At 41.5% G+C, this 26297-nt stretch overlaps 1 protein-coding gene and 1 pseudogene across 1 annotated transcript in view; both read left to right on the top strand.

Moving 5' to 3' along the window:
* Positions 1–26297, top strand: part of LOC146457874 (hemicentin-1-like) — a 289647-nt gene that overhangs the window by 89693 nt on the left and 173657 nt on the right. The window lies entirely within an intron of this gene.
* LOC146457886 (uncharacterized) lies at positions 3834–6712 on the top strand (annotated as a pseudogene).

Here is a 26297-nt window from a genome sequence, read left to right as displayed (position 1 = left end):
TGCCATGTGATGGCTCTCATTTGGAAACTAGAGGATATGACGAGAAAGTCAGAGCTACGAGATTTTACTCCTGACAACAGATGCTGTACATCAAAGCCAAGGCAATGGGGGAAAGGGCATAAACGAGAAGTGCAGTTTCACCCAGTGATGGCTTCAAATGTGATAAAACCAAGACATTCCTCTGACTTACCAGGCAGGAAGAGAAGAGGTGTCCAATCACAATTTTACGACCCAAGGCCACCCAAATCTCGGAAGCTCGATGTTACTGGTATCATCAAGCTTAAACGTGACCTTCAGAACATAAACCCAAATATACCCTTTGCAGCCATGCTACCAGAAGAAAAGTCAATTTCAACTGTAATGACTGTAGTTGGCACAGTTGCTAATGGCTCAACAATTCACAAGCAACTCCAAGACTATGCCACTCCCGGTTTGATACCAACCTCTATCAGTAGCAACCGACCGGCTGTTCAAGTAAATTGGAGTCCTGTATGTAGTACATCACATACAACTGAAGAACTAACAGCCAATCACGTCCAAAGGGAAAAAGACCAAAGTTTAAATGGTGGATCTCCTGGCCCTTCAATCACTCATGTGCAGAGAGAATCAGCTATGCCACACACTTCTGAGCCACATGTAACTCTTTATGGACAACCTAATTTGCAGGAGGAAGAAGTTTCTATAGGCAATACTCAAGGACAAGAGCGGGCAATTCCAATTTTTGCTAACAGAGGAGCTGATCCCTATCACACTCAAGCAAAACAAACAACACAGGCCAAAACATTATTTATTGAAACTCTTACAGATGAGCAACAACGAATTGAAATGGCAACAAGAGGGCAATCACTCAACCCTACTTGGTTTGAACAAAAGCAGAACAGGATAACTGCCAGTATATGCAAAGATGTATTTACCCACATGCAAAATAAAGGGGCAAAGATTCCAGAAAATCTAATTAAAAGAATAATCTCAAAAGGAATTCTTTACAAACACGTGAGCTATTCCCAAGCTAAACACCTTAATTATAAAACTAAAGGTATGATCTATGGTATTGAAAATGAGCCTGTGGCAGTAATTTTATACAAAGAATACCTTTTATCATTACCAGACATCAAGGAAGTAACAATTCAAGAGGTTGGCCTGATTTTAGACAGAAATAGCAATGTCCTTGCAGCAAGCCCCGATAGAGATGCAACCATAGTATATTACAATGGTACCATTGAGCATAGAAATGTAGAAATAAAATGTCTGGAGTCAAAGCAGGATGTTTCACCCGAGGTTGCCATTGAACAAAGCCAAAAGGAAGCTAGTTTCCCATTTAGGAAAAACAATTCTTTCTATGAAGTGAAGGATAAGCATAAGTATTGGTTTCAAACACAGATGCAAATGGGCATCTCTACACTTCCACTGACTGACTTTGTCATTTTAACTAGCTCAAGATATCCTATTTTAGTTCTGAAGGTAACATTCTCATCCAGATGGAGTAATGAAATTAAACCTAGTTTACTTGCTTTTCATAAGAAATATATTGCAAACAACAACAGTTAGTGACTCTAGGACTAAGAAAGAATATTAACTTTTCATTGAGATAACTAAACTTGTAACCTCTCAAAGACGTATATCAATTTGCTATAGCAAAAGGAGGACATTTTATCAAACTCTTAGTATATAGTTTTGAAACGTTTTTGCTTTTAGGCAAATGTTGTGTTTGTTGCTCCTTGGATTATTTAAGCCTTGGATGGAGGGGACTCCCATAGAAAAAGTTATGGAGGTATTTTGTCAGAAATTTCGAAACAGATCTTAAAAGGTATCAGAATGTTCTTAAAAGGGTGCATCTCAAATTCAATTTGGCTCCTAAGTGGATAGGGTAGACAGTGTTTCTGACAAGTAATTCCTGGTACCTAGAAGGTACCAAGATAACTGGTTATGACATCTTGGTGGCCATTTTAGACTTAAAAATTGAAACTTTTTTATGGGACTTCCCTCCACTTCTACTCTAAACAGAAATTATTGGATTTTGAAAGTTGACTAACAAAGCACATACGGTCCAGATTTGATTAATAGATCCATAAGTAGAAAGGGGCAAAACTTGATTAAATATATGCCAAGCTTTTATACGTTTTATTGCTCTTTCAACGTGAATTCGAACATTGGCTATACTCATGGTTTCAAAACACTGGCTTTCTGTAAACTGGTCAGTTGAAGAAAATCTCTTTGGAGGAATATACAAACTCCCTCCTCTGAGGGCTATCAGGTCATGGATTTCAAAGCCTTTGTCTGCAAGGTATTGATCTCCCATTTCAATTAACTGGCAGAAGTTACTTCTTTCCACAATTTCTTTATCAGTTATTCTTCCTGGATATAACTGACTGATAAATGTTATCCAGCCACTAGGTAAAATGCATACTAGCCCTTTAAACGTGTCATGAGATTTATAATCTGAGTACATCTCTGAAAACACTGGCTTTCTGTAAACTGGTCAGTTGAAGAAAATCTCTTTGGAGGAATATACAAACTCCCTCCTCTGAGGGCTATCAGGTCATGGATTTCAAAGCCTTTGTCTGCAAGGTATTGATCTCCCATTTCAATTAACTGGCAGAAGTTACTTCTTTCCACAATTTCTTTATCACTTATTCTTCCTGGATATAACTGACTGATAAATGTTATCCAGCCACTAGGTGAAATGAATACTAGCCCTTTAAACGTGTCATGAGATTTATAATCTGAGTACATCTCTGAATGCTTCTGATAGTCCCTGGGCAGTTCACATTTCAACTCTTTGCAATCTAAAATTCCTCGTACATTTTCATATCTACCCTTAAATGAATCTGGCAAGTGCTCCTTTACATTCTCTTTTGAAGGCCACACAGGCAAACTTCCCAACATAATGTAAAGGTAGTTTGCCCACGTAACAAAAACATCCGACACAGTACTTACAGACACACCAAATCTGTGCGCCAAGTCACGCTCGAATAATCCAAGACGCACCCTAGTTAAAAACAACCACAGCTGGTCAATGGGCTCCATTTCTCGCTTTCTATTTCTTTCATTTTCCTGTTGCTGTAGGAAAGGAAATGGAACACTAGGATCTGCATGGTCTCCTTTCACTTTGGCACGTGCATTTTTCCAACTGATCAGAGACTCAGAGCAAGGCTTAACAAAGTTCCAAAATGCGATTAACGCTCGATAACTTTCAAATCCAGTGTAAAAGAAAATGTCGTCGTCATTGGATCCAAACCTTTCCAGGCCAAATTTACAAAGACAAAGTTTTTGCCCAAGTTCAAAATTCTCAGCAACCAAATCTCTTTCTGGCGCCAGTGGTTTGTCCTCTGAATCTTCCTCTTTAGGCTTACCAGTTTTGCATGTGTCGACTGCTTCACTTGAGCGACTTGTGCTTTTTGTTTCGAATGACACCACAAAAGGTCGAACTGCGCTGTCTTCACGAGCTTTTGCTCCAAAGGTCCTTTCACTCGATTCTTTACAATGCGTTGACCAAGGAAAGACCGATGGAACAGCATTTTTCACAAGATCGTGCCTTTTGCCAGTGAGACTTTTTCTGTAATCCTCCGCGGTGAAATGTTCCAAACAGCAAAACAAAGATGTGTTCGACGCAAATTTTTTGTCGCCACGTCTCATCTTAATACTCCATATCTTCCTCAGGCTTACAGCTAACGGAAAATTGTGAAAAATCGAATCTTTTCTATTCTCTGAGCGATTGTTGCACAGTGCAGCCGAGCAACACTTATGACTTGTGTCCGCCATGTTTTGCTACGATGGCCCTTAGGCCTCGCTTTAATGCACCTTCCGGTCTTACGGTGAATCGGTGTATTGATCGTGTTGTTGTGAAATTCATCGCGTGTGTAATCGAATTTTCGAGGCAAATTATTTTCTAGAAAGCTTTTTTCCGTTTCTGTCTTGGTCAAAATGGCCAAAACAGCGAACAGAAAGTTTCGATCGGTCAAAAGAAACAAAAGGAGAGGCTTTTTCGGCCGAAGACCAGCACAAATTCGCGAAGAACAAGGAATAACAGAGTCAAGCACTTTGGAGCCTGTGGCGGGTCCATCCAGCGCGTCGAGTATTTCACCCGTGGAGGAACGGAAGACTCCTCAATCAGCTTCTACTCCTGTGAGAGAAAATGTTTCTCTCCGAAAGTTGCAGAATTCTTCATTCGAAAGGTATGAAACTGATCAAGGCATGTTAACGCGTAGGAATGCTAACAATGTGGGAATGGGCTCATCACCACAAGTTGAGGCTGCTACTGGCTTCAAATTACAGGATGCTGTCCTTTTGACAGAGTGCATCTCAGTGGCTGCCATTTGCAGTTCATGTAAAATCCCAGGCTCTAAACTCAAACATTTTCAGAGAAATGATCAACGTGAAGGTTTGGCAGAATCTCTGTTTATGAAATGTTCTTCCTGTGAGTTTGAGAGCTAGAACTAGCAAGCGGCTGAGTGGTAAGAGCGGGGAAGCCCATGAAGTAATCCGCAGATCTGTGTTGGCCTCATACCAGTTTGGTCTTGCTGGACTGTCTCAGTTCTGTGCTGGGATGAATTTACCACCTCCAGTGACAAAGAAGCCATGCAATCAGCATCTGATTCAAATTAAAAAAGCTGCAACGAAAAATGCTGAGGAGTTGATGCAGGATGCAGCACGGAGGCTTAGGGAAAAACTAGCCACCGAAAAGTCTGATGACATAGACAACAATGAAATTTTGCAAGCTGCTGTCACGGTTGATGGTACATGGCAGAAGAGGGGACATTCTTCCAAGATTGGAGTTGTCTTTGTCATCTCAGTCGACACTGGTGAGATACTTGACTACAGTGTCAAGTCACTAATCTGTCATGAGTGTAAGGCTCGAAATGGCATGGACAAGGACAGCACCGAGTACCAGGCCTGGAAAAGAGCTCATGCTGCAACTTGCCAAATTAATCACCAGGGCTCAGCTGAGGAAACGGAAGCTGTGGCTGCAATTGAAATTTTCAGCAGAAGTATTGAGAAACGGCAACTAAAATATACCACCTTTGTTAGCGACGGTGATAGCAGTTCATATGGAAGAGTAAAAGATGCCATGAATGCAAAGTATGGTTCTGACTATGTTGTAGAAAAGGAAGAGTGTGTAGGACACGTTCAAAAGAGGCTTGGAACTGCATTGCGAAAATACAAAAACAGCATGAAAAGCCAGAAGCTGTCAGATGGGAAAGGTGTTGGAGGGAGGGGACGCTTGACAGACAACATCATTGATAAAATGCAAAACTATTATGGGCAAGCTATAAGGGAAAACAAGGGCAACTTAGAAGGCATGAAAAAGAGCATCAAAGCTATCCAGCGCCACATCATTAGAAATGAAAGCATCCCTTTGGAGAAACAACATCAGTTCTGTCCCAAAGACAAAGAAACATGGTGCAAATTCTGGATAGATAGTTCAACCTATGATGAGAGTAACCGCTTGCCTGAGGTGTTTATGGAGGTGCTAAATCCCATATTTACTAGGCTCTCCAATGATGACCTCCTTTCAAGGTGCTTGAAAGGCATGACACAGAACCAGAATGAAGCAGTGAATGGCCAGTTGTGGTCCAAGTGCACTAAAACAAAGTTCTGTGGGGCAAGGAAAGTCTGCATTGCTGCTTGTGACACTATAGCTGTGTTCAACACTGGTGCTGCAAGTAAAGCTGTGACTATGCAATTATGTGGTGTAAACCCTGGTGTTAACACCATGAGAGCATTGAGGCAACAGGATCAGTCAAGAATCATGAGCTCCTCACAGAAAATAAGCGCCAAGTGTGCGGATCGTAGGAGAAAGCTTCGGGCTCAAAAGAAGTCTAAAGGAGATGTGGCTTCCTATCAACCAGGAGGATTTGGCTTAAGTTCCCAGCCAGAAAAAGGCCTGCAGTCAAAGGGGAAGAAAAGCAAGAAGAAAAACATTAAGGAGCCACACAGTGAGCCATCAGTGGCTGAAATTATATTTGTTGAGCCAGACATTGAAGTGGTTGCAGCAAAACGTGTCCGCACTGAATAACTGATTACTATAGTCAGGCTTAAATTTATCAGCCTGGTTTATTTTGTCCTGTTTTTGGTATTTTGTGGACTGAAAATATTCTGTTTTTATAGGTTTTCACTTCAAATTAGTGATTTTTAAATATTGTGTACTGTTTTGGTACTCCAGAGGTGTTTAGTAAGCCACATATGTCGTTATATGATAAAGTTCAAGTTCAGGCTTGATTTTCCGAAATTCCGGGTACCATTACAGTGCATTCTTGTGGAAAGCCTAAACTGGAGGGATTTTGATGGATTTTCTTCATTTTTTGCCAGAAAGTGTATTTCATTGTACTTTATGCAATGAGTAGACAGTTTTATCAATCTCGCATTGTTTTGGTTGTTGCTATGGAAACCAGCTATTTTTAGCAACCGCGGTGGAAATTTGGGCCGATTAACAAACTGTCTATTTGTTGCATAGTTTATCACCCAATTAACAATATCTTTTGGTTTGGAGTTGATAGCTATTATTCCAGGCTAGTTATTGCTTCCAATTGTGGCTATATTTCTTGTTTTTTTTTTACCTGTTTCCATGGAAACCTAATTAGTAGAGCTACCTTAAATAGTGCCAATCGATGTGTTCTTGCAATGTCTACAATTCTGCGAAGTTTTATTGAGTTTGATCAAATTCTTTAGAAATGAGGGCAGAAAGACTTTTTTTCAATTTAGGGTTAACTACCACCTTGACTACTTCCTTATTTCAAAGCAGCTTAAAGACCACGTAAAGGAGTGACATGCAAGACAATATACAGTATGCTACTTAACCTTGAAGATCTACCTCTACCAACTTCTGAGAAAAAACTTTTAGCGTCCGGCGTCGAGGAAAATGGCTTGACTAAAATCTACCTCCTACCATTCAAAGCTACGAGAGAAATTAAATTGACGATGTTCCAATACAAAATCATTCACCGCAAATTCCCCAACTACGCCCCCTGACACAAATGAAACACAATTCGCTTTTTGGCAAGGAGAGAAGTTTATTAAGGATACGAACAAAAGTAAACAACAGTCAACGATATGCCTAATAAACCTCTCTGCCACCCTATGACATTAAATAAAAATCACCCAGGGTGGGTGGGTGGGTAGAAGAAACGAAACAGTACGATACACTGGTATACGCTCGAAGTAAAAACTGACTTGAAATGAAACACGACACTCCTATCACCTGATACTAAAGGGTGTGTGTTGCGCAATTAATCCCTTTGAACACGTGCTTGTCCAAAGGGGGTAAATTCCCCAACTACGCCCCCTGACACAAATAAAACACAATTCGCTTTTTGGCAAGGAGAGAAGTTTATTAAGGATACGAACAAAAGTAAACAACAGCCAACGATATGCCTAATAAACCTCTCTGCCACCAAACTGAACGCCCAAAAAGGAACTGTGCTCTGAACCACTACGAAGTACTAGAAAGAACAGCAAACCGAAGTTGCGGAGCGAAGGCGAGCTCGGATTCGACACTAAATTCTAAATAAGCCTTATATGCATCACTAGCCCAGTCTCCGTATATCTGTATGAGTTCACCTGGCACACCGTGATTAAAGGCCCAAGAGGCCGCACCACGACGGAAAGAATGACCTCGATAGGACGAAGCGTTAGGAAGACCTGCGGCAGAAATGGCTCAACGGAAGGCTGCGATAAAACGATCCTGAGTGAGAATAGTAGGACCGTAAGGGCTAGGCCAAACGAATAAGGCAGACCGAGAACTAGCGGGAACGAGACAAACCATACGTTGATACACAGTGACTGGACATAGGGGAGAACCGGGCAGTCGTAACAAAGGAATATGCAATTTGCGCTCCCCGAACTGAATAGTCTTGGTACACTTAAAAGTGACAATGAGCCCATGTTGATTGATTGCAACATCGCTCCGAGTAAGATTACGTGAAGGATCAAAGCACTTATGTGAACGAGGTACTATATTTGCTAACCGCGCCATTAAAAAGGAAGTAAATAAAAAGGCACAAAACAGCGTGCACGAAATGGGATCGTTCTCAAAATCTAAAACCCGAGAAATCTTACACAAAATATCAGGAGTAACTGGGGGAGCTCTGCGTGGGGTGTGGAGCGCATTGCGAGCAATGCCACGCAACGTCAACGAGAGTAGAAAATCCTTAGTGAAGGGAAAATCTAGCCCTGAAAAAAATGTAACAGCTTAACCCCTGACAAATAGTTACGAATAGCGGGAGGACTAAGAGTACGACTAAGAAATTGCACATACAGACAAATAGTATCCAACGCAGCTGGCGTCGGGTTAAATCGGAAATATGTACAAAATAACAAAAAGGCTTTAAATTGAGTCCTTAAATTACTAAAGGTTCCAGCACTCTAGGCAGAACGAAGCGTGGACTTCCAATCCTTTCTCAATGCAGACAATGCAAAGATATCTACAATAAAAAACAAAGAAAACGGTCTCTTAGAAAGGGCTGTCCAAATGGAAGAAAGCAATTGGCACAGAAACTGCAATAAGTTGATCACGGTGAACACGGGAGAGGAATTGTTCTTTGGCATGCGAGGGCACATTCCAGCGCGAAAGCACGTCAGCGTCACTGTTCAAAACACCAGGAAGATGAACTGCTCGAATCTCAAACTCGTATGTGGCCGCTAAAAAACAGACTTCTCGCAGACAAGAATTGATAAATGCATTGCGACATCGTCCCGAGTTTAATGCAGTGACCGCGACTTCGTTGTCACACCGAACAGTTAAACGAAGGCCGCGCCAAAGATGGCCCCACAATTTAAGAGCAACAACAATGGTCAAAAGTTCCAAGGAATTAATGTCAAGATGCTGAATGGAGACTCTGGAAACTCCGCATGAAAATAAGAACGCGCACAAATGCCTCCACAACCGGTTAAACAAGCGTCGGTGGTAAACACCTCTCCAGGAGACGACCAGGTATGTGCGGTAATCATGGACACACCGTCGTATACGCGCAGAAACCTGCACCACCATTGAATGTCGGAATTGAGATTAATATGATGATGATTAAATTTGACCGACTGTAACAAACGAAGAATCCGCGCAAGGAAGACGCCACTTTGGCGGACACACTTAGAGATAAATACCAACTTGCCTACTAGCGACTGGAGAGATGATTTCGTTGTTGTACGTTTATGTAACCATGTGTGTAACAAGCTCTCAATTTCGGCTAAATGATCAGAGTCAACAGATAAAGTAAAGTCAAGAGTATTGAGTTTTACACCCAAACACGTCATTACTGGAGAAGGAGGACATGATTTATCAATAGATTCTTCTAATCCGAGATGTTGCAGCAAGACTCCAACCTCATTAAAATGCGATGTTGCCAAAATCGGCGGTGAAACACCAATAAAGTCATCGAGATAATTAAATATACGAAGTCCGCGCCGGTTGAGAATCCAAGTGACTGCGGACGTGGAGCGCTGACATGCCATCGCGGCAGAACGGAGACCCATAGTTAAAACAGTGTCAAAGTAAAATTGGCTGTTCCAGGTATAACCAAGTGAATGATAATCATGTGGATCGACGGGGAATTGGCGGTACGCTTTCCGGAGATTGCGTTTGTATAGCATGCAACCCCGACCGAGTGAAACAATCGCCGAGACGATGGCATCAATAGTGGGATAAGTCAGGTCAAGGAGCTCGCCAAGAAAAGAACCAGAAGGAATACCATCATTAACTGATGAGCCACAAGGCCAACTCAAATCCACGATCACTCTTCGTTCCTGAGATTCGCGCTTGGCCACCGTATTGAGAGGAGAAACTACAAAACCGTCAGGGAAAGGCGGTGCATCGAAAGGTCCTGCAACTCGACCAAGTGAAATCTCGCTACTGAGATAGTCCTGAACGGCGGAAGGAAAATTAAACGCGCCACGGTGAGTACGAAGGTCAAACAATGGAAGGGTCTGGGAAGTGTAACCCAGGGGCCAGCCAAATTCCAAAAAGTTACAAATTATACTGTCCTCATAGTCTTGAAGCAAGGCACGCCACACTGGAATATTCAGTCGAGAAGGAACGGGAATACGAAGTCCTGCGTAAGTAAATTGTCCAGAAGAAAATACAGCGCAATGAGCGTCGACAAAGGAACTCGTGGTATGACGTGTTGCATAATCAAAAACTGAATGTCGCGAGTGAGAAAACTGAATAAACTCATTGTCTGAACTGGGGCACGAAACCGTTGTCAGTCCAGAATCGAAATGTCTCGCAGGAGAAAAGTCTTGCAATAAAAAGTCACGAGTAAATGGTCTAGAACTACAACCAAAATCCAAAACGTGCACGCCCCCAGCTTCGGGTCCATGAAGTCTAGGAGGCGAAAACTAGTCTAGTTTTTTGGCGTCCCCGAGGAATCTTTCGCAGCCAGAGCTGTGAGAGGACAATCAGAAGAATTCTCCCGATGCGACTTCTGCTTGCGAAGACGAGTCCAGCATGCCGCGCAGATATGTTTCAGCCATGTGCGTTCTCCACGGATAAAACCGAAGTGGTCCTTGGCGCTAATGCGGTGGTCTCGCTGATAATCTCGACAAAATAAAACTGGCGCTGGAGAAGAGGAAGTCGGCGATTTATCTTGCAGTGGGTGCCCGTAAAGGGTTCTACTTTCCAAATGAAGATAAGAGTCTCCCCATTGAACAAGTCCACGCTCAATTTCGAGCAATACTGAACCATGAAAATTAAGAATGGCTGACCATTCGTATTGTTGTGCGAAATACATTAAGGAGACGAGATGTTTTTCTCTCTCCTTGCGCTCTAAAGGACTAATATCTTTACATAACAAAATTTGAGCGTATCCAGCCACGAACTCGGCCAATGTTAACTCCTCGTATTTGACCTCGCGCTGCGATCGTGTGAGACAAAGAAAACTATGAGGCCATCTTTGAGGGAACAAAACCTCGCTGGTAGCTTTCGCCTCCCGGCCCGATTTTAACTTACCAGGACGCGAGAGAGGTGCGTAGCTGCTGCTGATTGCTGAATAGGGTCGCTCTCATTCTCAGACTCACTATCATCAGAACAAACGACGCCAAGTTGATCTACTCGTCGATCCACCGCCTGGGCCAAATCGGTCATGGCACGCAGTTCTGGCAAGGTAACAAGGGGCGGTACTGCCGGTGCTTGCTGTGGTTGTGAAGCGGGAGGGCGCACTAACACGCGCAACTCATTAGTCTCCTGTCGAAGGGATTTCAATTCGGTGGATAAGAGCTGCACCGATTCCGTTAAAGATTGCAAGACGTCAGGTTGTGGAGAACCGGTGGCACCAACCTCGTCGGTATGCTCTAGCTCATCAACCGCCTCGAGATCCTGTTCCGTAGCATTATGAACGGGACCTGTACAGTGCTTGTCAGGACGACCGAAATCATGAGCGGACTTTAACGCTTTACAACCTGGGCATCTGCTTGGACGACCCATTGGAATGAAACGAAAGAAGAAAGAAGAAACGAAACAGTACGATACACCTGTATACGCTCGAAGTAAAAACTGACTTGAAATGACTTGAAACACGACACTCCTATCACCTGATACTAAAGGGTGTGTGTTGCGCAATTAATTCCTTTGAACACGTGCTTGTCCAAAGGGGGTAAATTACCAATGAATAGCTTGTCACACAAAATGAAAAAAGTCGCCTCACCCTCCTGTCCCTTTTGTCCTTCTGAGTGTCAAACCCCGTGGCATCTGTTTATAAACTGCACGCACGCAAGTTCTTTTTGGAATAAATTCCGGAGTGGTACTCAATCTCTAGTAATACGAAACTGCTGCTGTCAGAACTAGAGGTTATGTTCGGAATTACTCGCTGTCACACCTACTGTTTAGCTCTCAACCATCTCATTATTTTGGGTAAATATTTCTTATATATTAACGCTTTAAATACTATAACGTCTCAATTCGATGATTTTGTCTCACTTGTGAGCGAAAAAATCAATCTGGAAAAATATATTGCTGTCACTTCTAATAAGGAGAAAGAATTCAGAAACAAATGGAAATTTTTTCTGTCTTTATAAAATTGTATTGTCTTTTTTTTTCTTTTAAGCTTTTGTATTTTGATTTGTTTGCTTTCGCTACCTATTTATTTAATATTCTATTGAATTCTAGAAAATTAACACCTTATATAGTAACAAACAAAATTCTTATAAGTGACTCGAATAATTAACAAACAAACAATAATGTCATTGTAAACAGATCAACTGTAATTTAATTTGACTAGTGTAATTGTATTGTAATATATGTATTGTAAGTAGTGTACGTTAATGTAGAGTAAGCATCGTGTAAGAAGTAAATACAGTATATGCCCATATGTATGTATAATATATAGTGTTATAAACAGTGCAAATAAATAATAAAACAACGTGAAAAAAAAAAAAGAACGCTAGAAATGCAATATCCGAGGCTGAGAATTTAATAATAGTTAATGTCAGCTCTGTAAGTAGTTATTTCTAAGTAGTATCTAGTATTGTAATTATCATTGATTCTGTGTTCCGGTAAGGCAGTTAAATAAAATATATTTCAGCCACTTCAAAAAAAAATAATAAATAAATAAATAAATAAACAACAACAACAATTATGCTTTTCTGACCGTTGGAAATTAGCATACGAGAAAAAAACCGCATACTAATAAGGAGGAGGTTTATCGATATAAAATAACTGCACGTGATGTATTATCGACCATTTGACAGGTCAATGGGCTTATGTATTATTAATACATTTTGCACTTGTTAAAGCGAAATAAACTTGTTATCCCTTGTTTTGTTATTCTGATGAACATCTGCGAGATGGTTAGCTAATCTGACAAGGTACTTCGCCCCGCACGATGAAATCGGACCGTTTCTGCAGACTCTCTTGTGAACCATGTTGACAGTATGGTGACTGAACACAATTGACATCTTTTTCGCAGATAGTCAGGTTATATAGAGTGTCAGAAAAGGCCAAACACAGGCCAGAAAGGCCATAACCAGGCCTGAAAGGCCAAAACCACGCCAAAAGGGACAAAAGGAGACAAACGGGCCATTTGTAGTTAGGTGTCTTTATTTTTCCTAGACACACGCGTGTATTTGATTTTTTGTTTTGTTTTTTTTCTAAAAAGACTTGCGAATGTAGATTCTTTAGCTTAGAAATTGTAGATCCTGGAGCTTGTGACTGGCCAAGGAGCTTTCGCCTTCCGTGGAGCAAAAGTCTACAATAATTTATCGAAGCATTTCAGAGACACGGAAAGTCTCAGCGTTTTGAAAAAGAGACTTTTTTAAGAATCTTTTCAATTCATATATTTTTTATCGTATTTTTTTTCTCTATTTTGTCGTCTAAATGTAAACAGTTTTCATTATTATTATTTTTATTTCCACGTATGGCGAAAGGGCCTCGAAAGAGGAGCTATACAATAAAGTATTTATGTATGTGCTATATGATGTCATGTAACCGAAAATAACTTCAAAAAACCTGTTAAACCGGTGATACCGACCGTGACTGCCATAAGATAAAAATAGAGCATGACGCCATTGATAAACCTGTCAAACCAGTTCATAACCTGTTGGTAAGACTAAACTAAAATATGACGTCATCCTATCATAAGTGAGCAAGACAATAGGCGGTGACGTCATCGGCGATAATGCATGCCACCTCAAATTAATGAGAAACCACCTCAAAAAAGAGGCCTAACTGGTGCCCCCCTCACTACTGCCCCTTTAGTTTTTGAGCAATCGTGTCTTTGATATTAACGACCAGTATACGCCTTCTGAGAACGTATTCCCTCTTTCATGGGTTTGAAGACAAAAATTCGAATTCGAAGAGATAGTTCTGCGCTTTTTATGGCAGAATTTGACGAATCCGACTCTTTGGGCTTTTATAATTCATTGTCACGCTATTTCATTCCATCATAACCGATGAAGAGTCAAGTTCTTAGGGACTGGTCATTATTTATCGCCTGGGGGGGGGGGGGGGGGGGTCGGGGTATTTTTGTTGTCACATCGGAGCATTTACCTGATCCCCCCGTAGAGTATCTAGTTTTTTAAAGATCCCCCCCCCCTATTGGTAGTGGAAAGTTTCAACTTTTTGAATATGCAAGTGATATCTTTAATAGTGGTACTTACGTCTCATGGACCTTGAACAACAACGGTAGCTATTTGCTCGTAATATACGAACTGAATTGTCGCGGAAGGGCCAATCTCAGGCTGTTCATCCAAATCCACGAAAACATAGTCATCGTCGCTCTCTGCCTCTTCACTTTCGGATTCTTCATCCTCGGATTCCACGTCATCTTCATCACTCGACAGTTCTTCTGTTATCACAGTCTCTTTATTCTGTCGGTAATAGTGACATCGAATGGCCTTAACTTTGTCAAGTTTCCGACCCACGGTCGTCAAACCATGCTTGTTGAGATACAGGTCTAGTTCTCTTACCCGCAACTTTTGAACTTTGCCACCCTCGATGAGGTTATCCCTTTGAAAGTCCTTGTACGTTCGTTCGGCCTCTTGCCTTCTTCGCTCCTCAGCTGCTCTTGTTCTCATGTCCTTTCGGATCTCAATATCCTTCAACTGATTAACATATGCAATGACGTGCTTCTCTTCCACATTATATTTTGAGCAGAAGCTCTTCATGGTATCCTGATCGTTTCTGATACTGTCAGAACGTTTCTCGTACAGATATTTAATACATTTTCTTGGAAGGTAATCATCTGGTGTCCTGCCCGTCGATTCCGTCTTATAGATATCCATGAAATGTCCAGGATTGTTTGAGTCTGGTACAAGTTGCGGAATTCTTTCCGTTTCTGGACCGACCCATCTATTGTTAGAACACCAGGAACAGAGATTGGAACTTTCTTCTCTTGACTCTTTACAGGCATCACGACAGAATTCCATAAAAAGTTCTCCACGAATATAGTGGTCTTCCATAAACGATTCGATCTTTCGGAAGTATGCTGCACCGGGCGCTTGCTCTTTGTTTCGTTCTGATGCACCCCGATAGTTGTCGAGGTAAACAGAATTGAAAAAGAATAATTCATCAGGGGACTCGCTTACTTTGCTCTTGATGTAATCTTTAAGGACAGGGGCATCATCAATTCTCTCGGCTACCTGACTACAGACATACCAGGCATATTTCTCCATCCGTTTCTTTTCGTACTCTTCGTATGACTGGAGAGACAGTTGTTTGATTTCCTCTTCTGAAAGATCCTCAAACCTCCTATATTTTTCCCACTCTAGAGTTGCGCCATCCACAAGAGCATCAGAAATTGCCGAGTTTGTCCTTTTGGCTTCACCTTGCCCGCTGTCGCCCCTCGAGCGATGACATCGCACTCTATAATCGGAATTGTGAACCCTTGCTAACTCGGCGTCTCGAAATCTAACTTCGTAGTTGGAAACTCCTACGCCCGGAGCAGCATCTGTAAGGTCAGCCCATCGTGGCTTTACAGGAGGAAGGCAGAGATCTCCGAGAACTTCTAGACCATGTTTACATGAACTGGTTACCCTTAAAATCCTGTCCTTTCTCGCATCTTTTTCCATTGAATCGACTTCCTCTTTAAACAGATCATCAATGGCATCTAAAATGCGTTTCGTGACTGGTATTATCTGACTAGCAAACAGAGCCCTATTGTGCTCTGACATTTCTGTGTCTTCGCAAAACTGCAACAAATTGTCAATCCTTAATTTCAAGTGCTCTGCTCTCTCTTTTTCGTAAGTGAAGAATTGACAGTTACTTCCTGTTTCTCCGGATATTTTGTCTAGGTCATCTGACTCTGTCATATCATAATAAAGAAAGAGGTCATCGTGTAGTCGCGCGCAGCATTTACGAAATCCCAGTGAGTACTGTGGACTGCCAGGTGTCGGTTCGTCAACCTCAAAAGCTGATGGATCCTCATGTCGCAAACGAACTGTTTCGCTGGCCCATACAGTGCCTGACGATCCCACTATTGCTTTGGGCCGGACAAATACATAGTGGCGATCGTCCTCAGTTATCAGCTTCTCTTCAGTTTCATTCATTACACTTGACTTCGTAAAAACACGGTGAGAACCCGGGGTCACATATACCATTTTCCCAGGCCAGTCGTACTTGCTTTAGTGTGATCTGATAATGTTAAGATCCTAAGATTTCTGGCTTTGTCAAAACCTTCAGATGTACCTGGTATAAGGGAAGCCTTGTCATCGGTGCTTCTCATGAAACAAAACTTTCTCGCGCTGGAATTTCTGGCACCCCAGAATCGTCTTTTTATGTTTTTTACGTGTGCTCGTTGGTAGTGAGTGTTTTCGTTTGTGTTTTCTTCGCCTTTTTGGTGGCTTTTTCCAACAGAATAGGCCTTTGCCATAATGGCGCTTCGCTTGGAGACTTCTTTTGTTTCTCGGTCTCGCCCTGTTGTATACTGTTGTAGCGGATTGAATTAATTTCTTCCCACGTTGAGCTAGTCGGTAGTTGGCAATTGAAAGAAGGTTTTTCTTCTTCACCCTCTGGCCCGTATAGAGGACCGTATCATACCGTCTACCATGATAGGATGATTTATCCTCAATTGCCTTTGCAATGAAGTCTTCATCTTCCTCATCTAGCTTTGGCTTCGGACCTTGGTTTGACAACTTTCGCCTCTTCAGTCGATTAGATTCGATAAGGCTTGAAGCTTGGCGCTTGAGCATTTGGCGTTTTCTCTGATAATTGCTTTCGGTGGGCTGGCTGTGAAGAAGCCCCTCCGTGTCTTCAACTTTTTCCTTGAGTTTTTGTACTTCGCTTTGGATTTCTTCTAACGTTTTGGATGACCAAATATTTGTTTTCTTTTGAATAAGGTTTTCCTTCTCTTTTATCTCCTTTTCCAGCTTTTCCTTCTTGGAATTTAAGCGCAACCTAACGAGGTCGGCTGCAGCCTCATTAGCATTTTTTACCTCTTCAACAACGAATTTAACTCTCTCCGTCATAGACTGAAGATTGTCAGGATCGAAGCCTAGGGCTGTCATTTCTTCTCTAGAGAATATGGATCGCAATAGAACTCTAAGACAAATTTTATCCCATTCTGAGTCCATAGTAGTAACGATACCTTGCAGGGTTTCCTTATCGAGAACAAGAGCACTATGTCCACTTTTAGTACTACAAGCACTAAAAATATCCAAAAGGAATGACTCTAAATCGACTTCGTCAGGACGGAGCGCGACATACTCAAAACCCTCAGTTATACGAATGATATTGATTCTGAGACCATGTTTTTCATGAAGTAAAGCTTCGCGAAAGGCAACTCTCTGATATTTTGACGGTGCCCCAGAGTGATGAGGCTGAAACGCAAGAAAGTACTCTAATGCTTCTTGAAAGGGGATTGAAGACCTAATTCTTGTCTTAGCATTGGCATCTTGCACCGGAAGAAATAGTTGATCGAAGACATAGAGCAGACCTAGTTTGAAACTTGTGCTTCTTCTCTTCTGAAATTGCTCTCGATAATTCTTCTTCTATAACACCCCTATTTTGCTCTAGGGTGCAGCTTTGTTGCGATGTTACAATCTCCATTCTCTTTTTTCCCTGAAGTAGTTAAAAGGTGACTTCGTCTTAGATCGAGAAACTCACAGTTTTACTAGATCTATGGCCTTGAGGAATGTATCTTAACGATTCACCCAGATACAATTTTCTTTCATATTTCTTTGGAAAATATCAGGAAAGTATAGGTGTGCAACAACTGCAGACTAGACTGCGCGTGACTCGATCGACACCTAATAGCGAGCGGCGAAACCTTGAGCCACGATGAGCGTCGGTGCGGTCTCGCTAAATTCTCCCCTCTTTTGTACCCCAATATGCACATTTTCTTTTTACATTTCCTGCAATTTATCCTGAAACGAAATCCCGGTATTGACCGGTGTATTCAGTTTGCGACGCAGGCTACTAGATAGTGATTTATCCGGTGGATAGCGTTATCCACCCTTTGAACAACTGGGCCCAGGTTATAGGGTGCTGGCGGTAAGTTCTCCATAATTAATTTGGATTCTTTTAGCATTGTATTGTTTTATCAGGGTAGAGATCCACCGGTTCGTTGTCGCTTAAAAGAACGCTCAAATTAAAGTAGCGAGATTCGTTTGAGTTTGGATTTTGGCAACTGTTTTCTCTACAAGTTCCGTTTCTTTATAACGCCGCGTTAATTTTCTTCATCAGTTTCAAATTAAAAGACACACCTTTCGCATTATTTATTTTATTAGAAAGTATTTTTCCTTCACTTTGCGATAATTTAAATTGCGTCAATTTCTAGTAAGTCCGCTGGTTTATAGTCTGCATTTGACGCACGCACGAGGGAGCCCCCACATTTTTTTTCCGCTCTCTTCGCTTGCGTCACGTTCTACATTTCCGTTTTAATTTAATTGTATTAATTGTAAGCATAGTTAAATATTTAACACTGTTATTTACCTCTGATCTGCAAATTATAGGGTTGTCTTTCAGATGCCAGGAATAACCCTATCTAAATTATAGTGAACACAAATACCAGGATTTGCAGTCTTTAAATACAAAGAATTAATGTCCGCGTCGTTTCGATGTTTCAATGTTAATGATTACTTGTACTATTGCATGCATATTTTATTGTTTTATTTCTCACCAGTTTGAGCGTAAAATAATGGACCAGTATCACGAAGAAATTGCCGCGTTTTCCTTCATGATGATTTTAGTAACATAGAAACGTCAGACAACATTTACTAGCTTTTATATTTTTACGAAGACTGCAAAGCCATCATTTATTTACCTGGTCATTGTCGATATCTGATACAAGCCGCTCAGTTCTCGCCCTTCGCTCGCTTCGCTTTTCATTATGGCATCGTTTATGGGTACTTCCCAGGGCCGTACCTAGGATTTTTTGTCTGTGGGGGCAAACTCCGCACACCCCTCACAGGGGTCTACCGTATGTAGACAGGGTTTCTAGTTGAACATTAATTTTGTTTTCACTCCTACACAGAAAGTTGCCTCTACGACGTTTAGAGAAAAAAAAAACACACACACACACCGATGCTTTTTGTTTTAAATTGCCATGACTTCTTATGGAGTTAGCATGTTGTTTAGCTTGAAGCAAATATTGTTTCTCATTTTAAAACACAGTCGATGCACTGCTGTAAACAAAGGGAGAAAATCACTGAGCTTCCACAATACAAACCAGGGGCACCCAACGGATCGTTTAGGTAAATTATCTGTTCGGAAGGCCCTTAATCCCCTGCAATTTTCTAAAGGGAATTTTCACCTCGAACTTTCGTGATATGGGAAATTTAAGGCCTAGTGTTTTCGGATTGATAAAAATGTCGTTTCGGGTGCCGAAAAAAGGTCAGCTATTAGATTTTCGGAAGGGAAATAAGACCTAAGGTTTTCGAGAAATGGACAAAGATGCCCTACTAATTTCGAAAAGACTCAAGCTCCCCTAGAACTACCGAACAGATAAAAATATTATAGCGCGGCCTAAAATGTACCTACAGAGCTTTAAAGGTACCCCAGGTAGACTAAAATTGCGTTTCAAAGGATTTCAGAGAAAACTTTCGTTGGGTGCCCCTGACAAACGCACTATATCAGTGGAGCGAGGCATTTGCAAAAACACAGTCGTTATTTAAATACAATTCAAGCCTTTTCAGTATTACTGTGACACGTTGCATAGCTCTATAACACGCTACAACGATTACTAGAGAACCAAAAAATGCCAAGAAACACAACTCCTTGTGACAAACACTAATAGTCGGGCCCGGCATTGCAACAATTACAGAACGAAGGTCATTGCATGATACAAGCAATGATTAATTCCTGTCCTAACATTACACAACAAGGAAGGCAGTTAAAACTATCAAGCACTTAAAAGAGCCAAGCCAAACCCAGCTGAAATGCCCTATGTGACATAAAAACACCGTCGTTGAACACACGGAATAAGAGGTCATATTCAAAAGGAAGATAATTTGTTACAGCGAGTTATAGCTTTTTGTGCGCGCCTAATTTACACCTACTTTTGTTTTATTTGTTTATGCTACGTCTTTCATACCTTTCGCCCCCACACCTTTATAGATCATTATGTATGTAAATAGCCTTTCTGTCACTCCCTTTACACTTTTTAAGCCAGTTTTCTTTGCATAAGTTTTTAGTGTGCGCATCATTTTCAGTGTTGTAAAGTTGTGTTTGGCCGGTTTTTTTTTTTCGTCCTGGTTAATTTTCTGTAAAATCACCGATATGGTACGTTCTTATGTTAGTCGTTCATTTTCTATTGTTTCTCAGTTGCTTATTTCATGTCGTTACTTGTAGTATTTTTTAACATCTTTTATTTAATCTTTGTCTTTCAAGAACCGTTCTGGAACGGATTTGTTTACCGTCGGGATGTGTTTGGAATGGTGAAGTTTTCGAATAAAGTGATAAAGTAGAGAGCTGTGTGTAATTAGCAGCGGCTACAGAATTCAAAAGAGGAAACTCAAAAATCATTAGGCGCAAATGAGCTGTCGGATGATGAACATATGGTGGTTAAATCCAAACCCGCTACAAATACTTGCGAGCAGGGCAGGCTTTTAAAACCAATTTATCTCTAAAAAAAAAATACTTGTATAACCTAGATTTAAAAAGACTAAAACACGCGCCAGAAAGTGGCGTAGGCTTGTCAGTCTTTATTTACACACCAAATTCTAAACCATAGGCAGCACAAACTGACAAAATCATTATTTTCATAAGAAAACCGGTACTGGCTTTTGCCTCAAAAGATTTTCCAAAATAATTATTTGGAATTCACATTGAAGGAATATTTTTTCAGTCAATTAGTCGATTTTGTTGTGATCAGTGTGATGTTAGAAACAAATTGAGTTTTCCTGGCGGGGGCAGCTGCCCCCTCTGCCCCCGCGCTATGTACGGCCCTGACTTCCATCACTTAAATCCAAATGCTTTCCAAGCTGATCACCATTATCGTCCAGATTGCTAAGCTTTTCTGTCATATCTTCCATTCTTGCTCAATTACAATGTCTGAAGTCCAACTGTCGGGAAATCTTCTCAGCGCGCTTATTAAATAATGCTTTGTTGTTGTGACGTACTATTAACTAACATCGTTGTGACATATGAACTTTAACTTTATTTTTTACATATTTTAAAACATATAAAACCTACCTTTAGCCGAAACGTGGGCACAGAACTCGTTTAATTGCGCTGATTTGCTTTCATTATTTTTTTAGTGGATAAAGAAATTGACTATCTTTTAACAAAAGCTGACTTGAGCAATTACACAGACAATTTTAAACAAATTGGTGTTGCAAAGGTCGAGCATTTCCTGGACGTTGATGACGAAACTCTTGAGCGAGACATTGGACTAACGAAGATACAAACTCGCCGTCTGAGGCGTTTCTTCGCTCAGATACAAGGCGAATCAAAGCAAAGAGGAACAAGCAGTGAAGGTATTGAGTTATCGTTTCTTAGATGATTATTTTGAAGGCCTCTATAAAATAATTGGCTTGTGCTTCAAACCAGCCATGAACTAGACTGCAAGCAGTCCCTTTCTGGTCAGTCGAGATGATGCGCTCACAGCGCAGCGAGACTGGAGCGAGGAGAAATAAATGAGAAGAGACCGGGGGAGAGAAGGAAAAGAAAGGGACTGCGCAATCTCGTACCCAGAGTCTTCAGGCTTTTTGGTCAGCGGGGCAACGCCGGGAAGACTCTGGGGACATCGAAAAAATTCAATTTTTTTGATTGGCTGTTCCGTAACGGTTTCCATTGTTTTACCGCAGAAATCCTGTGGTAATAAAATTTGATGTCCCCAGAGTCTTCCCGGCGTTGCCCCGCTGACCAAAAAGCCTGAAGACTCTGGGTACGAGATTCGGGACTGCGCTGCTAACTGTAACAAACGCGTTCGAATTTCCCGTCGCTCCAGCAACGGAAAATTCCGATTGGTCCATAAACAATAGCTGCTGTCAAACAAGTTTGATGTGTAATTAACTTCTTCACACGTTTGATGTCAACACTTCAGATCACTACGGAAACGGTTTCAGTCGTGAAAGAGAGTAGCAGCGATGTCTTCGTAAATTTAAGCGATCAAGTCGGCGGCTTAGTTCTTAAAGAGGGACAAAAGCTAGCAGTAGAAGCGCTCTTGTCAGGAAAAGATGTAATGGCCGTTCTTCCCACTGGTTTCGGGAAATCCATTATATATCAAAGCTTTGTATTAAATAGCGAAAACTTTGCCATCACGGCTTCGATCGTGGTTGTTGTTCCGCTTCGCAGTATTATCGAAGACCAGTTGCAGTCAAATGACTTTGGTTTAAAAGCAGTTGCCTTCGACAAGATCCCAAAATTATTAAAAGACATTGGTGCCAACTAGTACAATGTAATTTTCGCATCCGCGGAACAAGCTTTGTCGGCAGAATTCACCGCAGGATGCTTAAACATGATATTAACAACAGCTTTCCAGTTGTCCTGTACCACGTTCTTAATTACACTTCGGGCGTTTGTGTGGTCTTTTTCTTTTACTCTAAGCCTCGAAGAAAAATTCAAATGCACCACAACTTCTAGAGATTTTGGCTTTTCAAAGACGCTTGGATCAATGCCCAAGCTCGGCGATTCTTCCTCTTCGCTCCTATATTCTGGTGATTGAATAACAATGTTGAGTTGTTATTTATTAGCTGTCGTTCACTAAATTGGATTTTTAATGAGTTTAACGAATTGTGGGCGGAGTTACCCTGAACGCATCGGTTACAGCTAAGAGCGCAGTCCCTTTCTTTTCCTTTCCCCTTTTTAACGCCTCTCCCCAAGCCCTCCCTCCGCTCGTTTGCTCCAGTTTTGTCGCGCTTGGCTATTTCGCGCGACCTCTCGACTATTCAGAAAGGGACTGCTTGCAGTCTAGCCATGAACAAAAAACGTAAGGCAACATGGTGCATAATTTGTAACGCAATCCTTAACAAACATTTATAATGTGATCGGTAGGTGTTACGTCCGCCAGTGCTCCCAAGAAGCGCAAGCAGGCGATTTTGTCATTTGGACGCTCCGGGCAGCTACAAGTCCCGAGGAACGACTCAGCACCAGAAAAGAAGCCGTGGGAAAAATATCTCCTTCCCAACCCACACACAGAAAGGCTGAAATTCTACAATAGTGTTGTACCGCAGATTTATGAATCTTCATTCGTGAGTAAACAAGCCGGTTTCAAACAGTATCTCCTCGAGCAACAGCAAATGCGTTGGCAGTTAAACACAAAGATAAAAGCCCTTTCCGATAAAGAAAACAACTTGCTTAGAAACGAGAATTGGGGAGTGTGCCAAAACATCACGAAGTTCATGTCAGGCGTGGATGGATGTAAGGGCAGTGGTGATGTCGCGAAGTGTGAGTCCTCCTTGACCACTGTCAATGAGGCCTTTAATTCAGCAGCCGATTTGCTCTCATTTATCGACAACAGACGAAAGAACCTTTATACATAAGAGCATACTTTAAGGCCGTTTGATGAGTGATGAGCTCAAATATTTCCAGGAAGCTCAAGAGCGAGTGAAGGCCTTACACCAAGAGCTACAGAAAGCCTCCAATGCGCTCACGACCACCCTCATGAGCTTGAAGAGAAAGTTCCCATCTCCCATGGGGAACAACGGCCTATCCCGAAGAAAAAAAGAAAACAAGAGAAAAGTGAAAAAAATCAAGGAGAAAAGGTTACGTCAGCGAGCAGCAATTCTCCTAGAAAAACTTACCTCAAAAGAGGTAGCTAAAGAGGTTTTCGATTCACTCGAAAAGAATACTTACAAATGTGTCTCAAGTATTAATGCAGGATTCACTGCGAGATTTGTCAAGCGTCTCCACCTGGATCCTCTGCTATGGCTTTTGGAAAGAGGCGTGTTTGAAACAGAGCTGGCACGCAATTTGAAAGTGGTAGTGGCCAGAATGAACGAAGAGAATAGCAGTAATGGTGCTGAAAGAGGGTCAAGTTCGGGCGAGGATTCCGATGAATCTGACGTGGAGACTGTGCAAGAGCCAGTGGAGAGGGCTGCCGAAGATTCTGACACGGAAGCGGAACAAGATACAGCCTCACCAAAATAAACACTTTTTTATTTGTTGTTTTCATTCGGCCGCGTATTAAAATAATGAACGATTATGATTTTAGATTACGATTCTCTATAAAACAAACCGAAACGTCATGAAACAATTTTGAGCAATTGTAAGTATTCCATTCTCAAAATCTTGATTACCTTTCTAATTTCAATAGATCGTGCCTGATTAACAACGTGTATGTTAGACTACGATAGTGATACTTTTTTTTACAAAATGGAGGGTCTGTAAAAGGGTTTGGGTCTTGTGTCTGGGCTAGAATAAAGTTTATTCCTCGCGAAGCGAGGTAAATAAATTTGTCGGGCCGAAGGCCCGTCGAAGGCCGCGCTCGGGAGCTAAGCCGTGCGAATTCGAGCCGAACATATATTTATATATATGTTTATATTTTTCCGTGAAGGTGTCCGTGCTGCTGCCTGGCAACAGTGCGCAAACAAAGTATGAATGACGTCAGACTGTCTGGCGTCGTCTGAAAAAAATTTGCATACCGTGTTGATTGGAAAAAATATGCGTGCATGATCAAATTTCAACTGCAACGTTCATCAATATTCACTGGATACAGAACTATCTCTCCAGAATATTTTCCCTTTCTTTTAGAAATCTTTTTTGTGAAAGATTGCATTGAAGAAATTACGCGTTTGTGGCCGCGGTAAAATAATTTTCCGTGGGAAATAAATTCATCGAACACGACAGCGCTGCACGCCCGTTGTACATTACGTCGCGTCAGAAATAGATTTTCAACCGCAAACTAGCCTGTGGAACTACGAAAAGACCACGCTCATAAAAAAAATCCTATGCCCCTTTTAATCTCCTCATTTGATGCTACAGTACGAGTAAAAAGGGTTTTCCACCCAGCCCCAGCTTCGCGAGGTTTTGCGAGTCACGTATTTCTAGTGTAATACAAAATACAACTGAACGTGGTCTTGAATATATGGTTGGGGGTTTAGAGTCCTAGCGGCAAATCCTACCAAAGTATTTACAAATGCACTCACCCGGGGTCCAGGCGCGACCTAAAATTCCTTTTTTTTTTTTTTTGGTCTGATCCCCCCCATTATAATTGTCAATTACGGCTGATCCCCCCTAAAGGTCTTAAAAAAACCATGTGATCCCCCCCTAAATACTCCGACCCCCCCCCCCCCCCCAGGCGATAAATAATGACCGGTCCCTTAGGCCGAAACGTTTGTAAGTGTTTTTTTACCGCAAAACGTTTGAATTTGGCGTTTCTTGAGCCAGTATTAATCCTTTCTACGTATTTTAATCTGGTAACAATCTTTTATTTTTGTTCTGTTTAGAGTCAATGCAGGCGAGAAGAGTGGAATTCTGTAAATCATGCCGATCATGCAATCTGATAGGTTCCAGCAGCGGGGGGGACTTTTCGATCTTGCCCACGGCCGGGCGGATTTGTTCCAAGACCTAGGCCTTGTTTCCTTGCGGAGAAAATAAAAATTGATTCAGGTCGGAGCGTATTGGGAACAACTGTGCCCTCTGTCTTGAGTATGGCCCTTGGCTGCCCCAGTTTTTAACTCGTGAATGCGCGTAGCGCAATGAACGAGTTATAGCGATAGCTGGCTGTTGACTTGGTTGGTCGTTCGGTTCTGTCGCAATCTCGTTCCCAGAGCCCGCGTCGGGCGTACGCAGTGAATGAGTTTTAAATTCAATTAGTGGAAAAACACGCGAACATTTTTTGTCCACGGCGCATCAGGAAATTCTCATTCAATATGTAGAGAATAATTTGACGATCATTTACTGCAAGAATGGAGATTTTTCGTTCAATCTGAGCAAAGTTACAAGTTTTTTCAGTTTTTCAGAAAGTCCGGGGTCGTAAACTCAATTAGTGAAAAAAAAAAAAAACGTGAAAATTTTTTTTCACGACGCATCAGAATTCTCTCATTCATTCTGTAGAGAATAATTTGACAATTCATTTTAGTGTAAGAATGGAGATTTTTCGTTGAATCTGAGCAAAGTTAAAGGTTTTTTCGTTTTTTTTCCACAAAAATCGGTGTCTTTTAAGATTTAGAAATAATTGAATTAAAAAAAAAAATTAATTTAAAAGTAATTGCCGGCATGGACTTTGAATAAACAAGACGCTTTTTAGAGCGGTGAGGGTAAAAGGTAGAATGAGTTTGCGGAATGGTATGTGGAATGGCGTGCGGAATGGCATAATTATGCGAAATACGATTTACGTGGGAAATAAATTAACTGAAGAGCGCGTTATGTTTTCGCGCCAATTTTATAAGAGCAGCAGCTTTTTTGATGCTGCGGACTCTTGCTAAATAAAAAGGGTTTGATCGTCTGATTGTTGATTTGGAAGAAGTGAGGGTAAAGAAAACGATGAAAACTG

This window comes from Pavona decussata, unplaced genomic scaffold (genome assembly GCF_977016875.1).
Source record: "Pavona decussata unplaced genomic scaffold, jaPavDecu1.1 SCAFFOLD_236, whole genome shotgun sequence".
Taxonomy (NCBI): domain Eukaryota; kingdom Metazoa; phylum Cnidaria; class Anthozoa; order Scleractinia; family Agariciidae; genus Pavona; species Pavona decussata.
The sequence above is the reverse complement of the archived record's forward strand: the minus strand, read 5'-3'. Positions and strand labels throughout refer to the sequence as shown.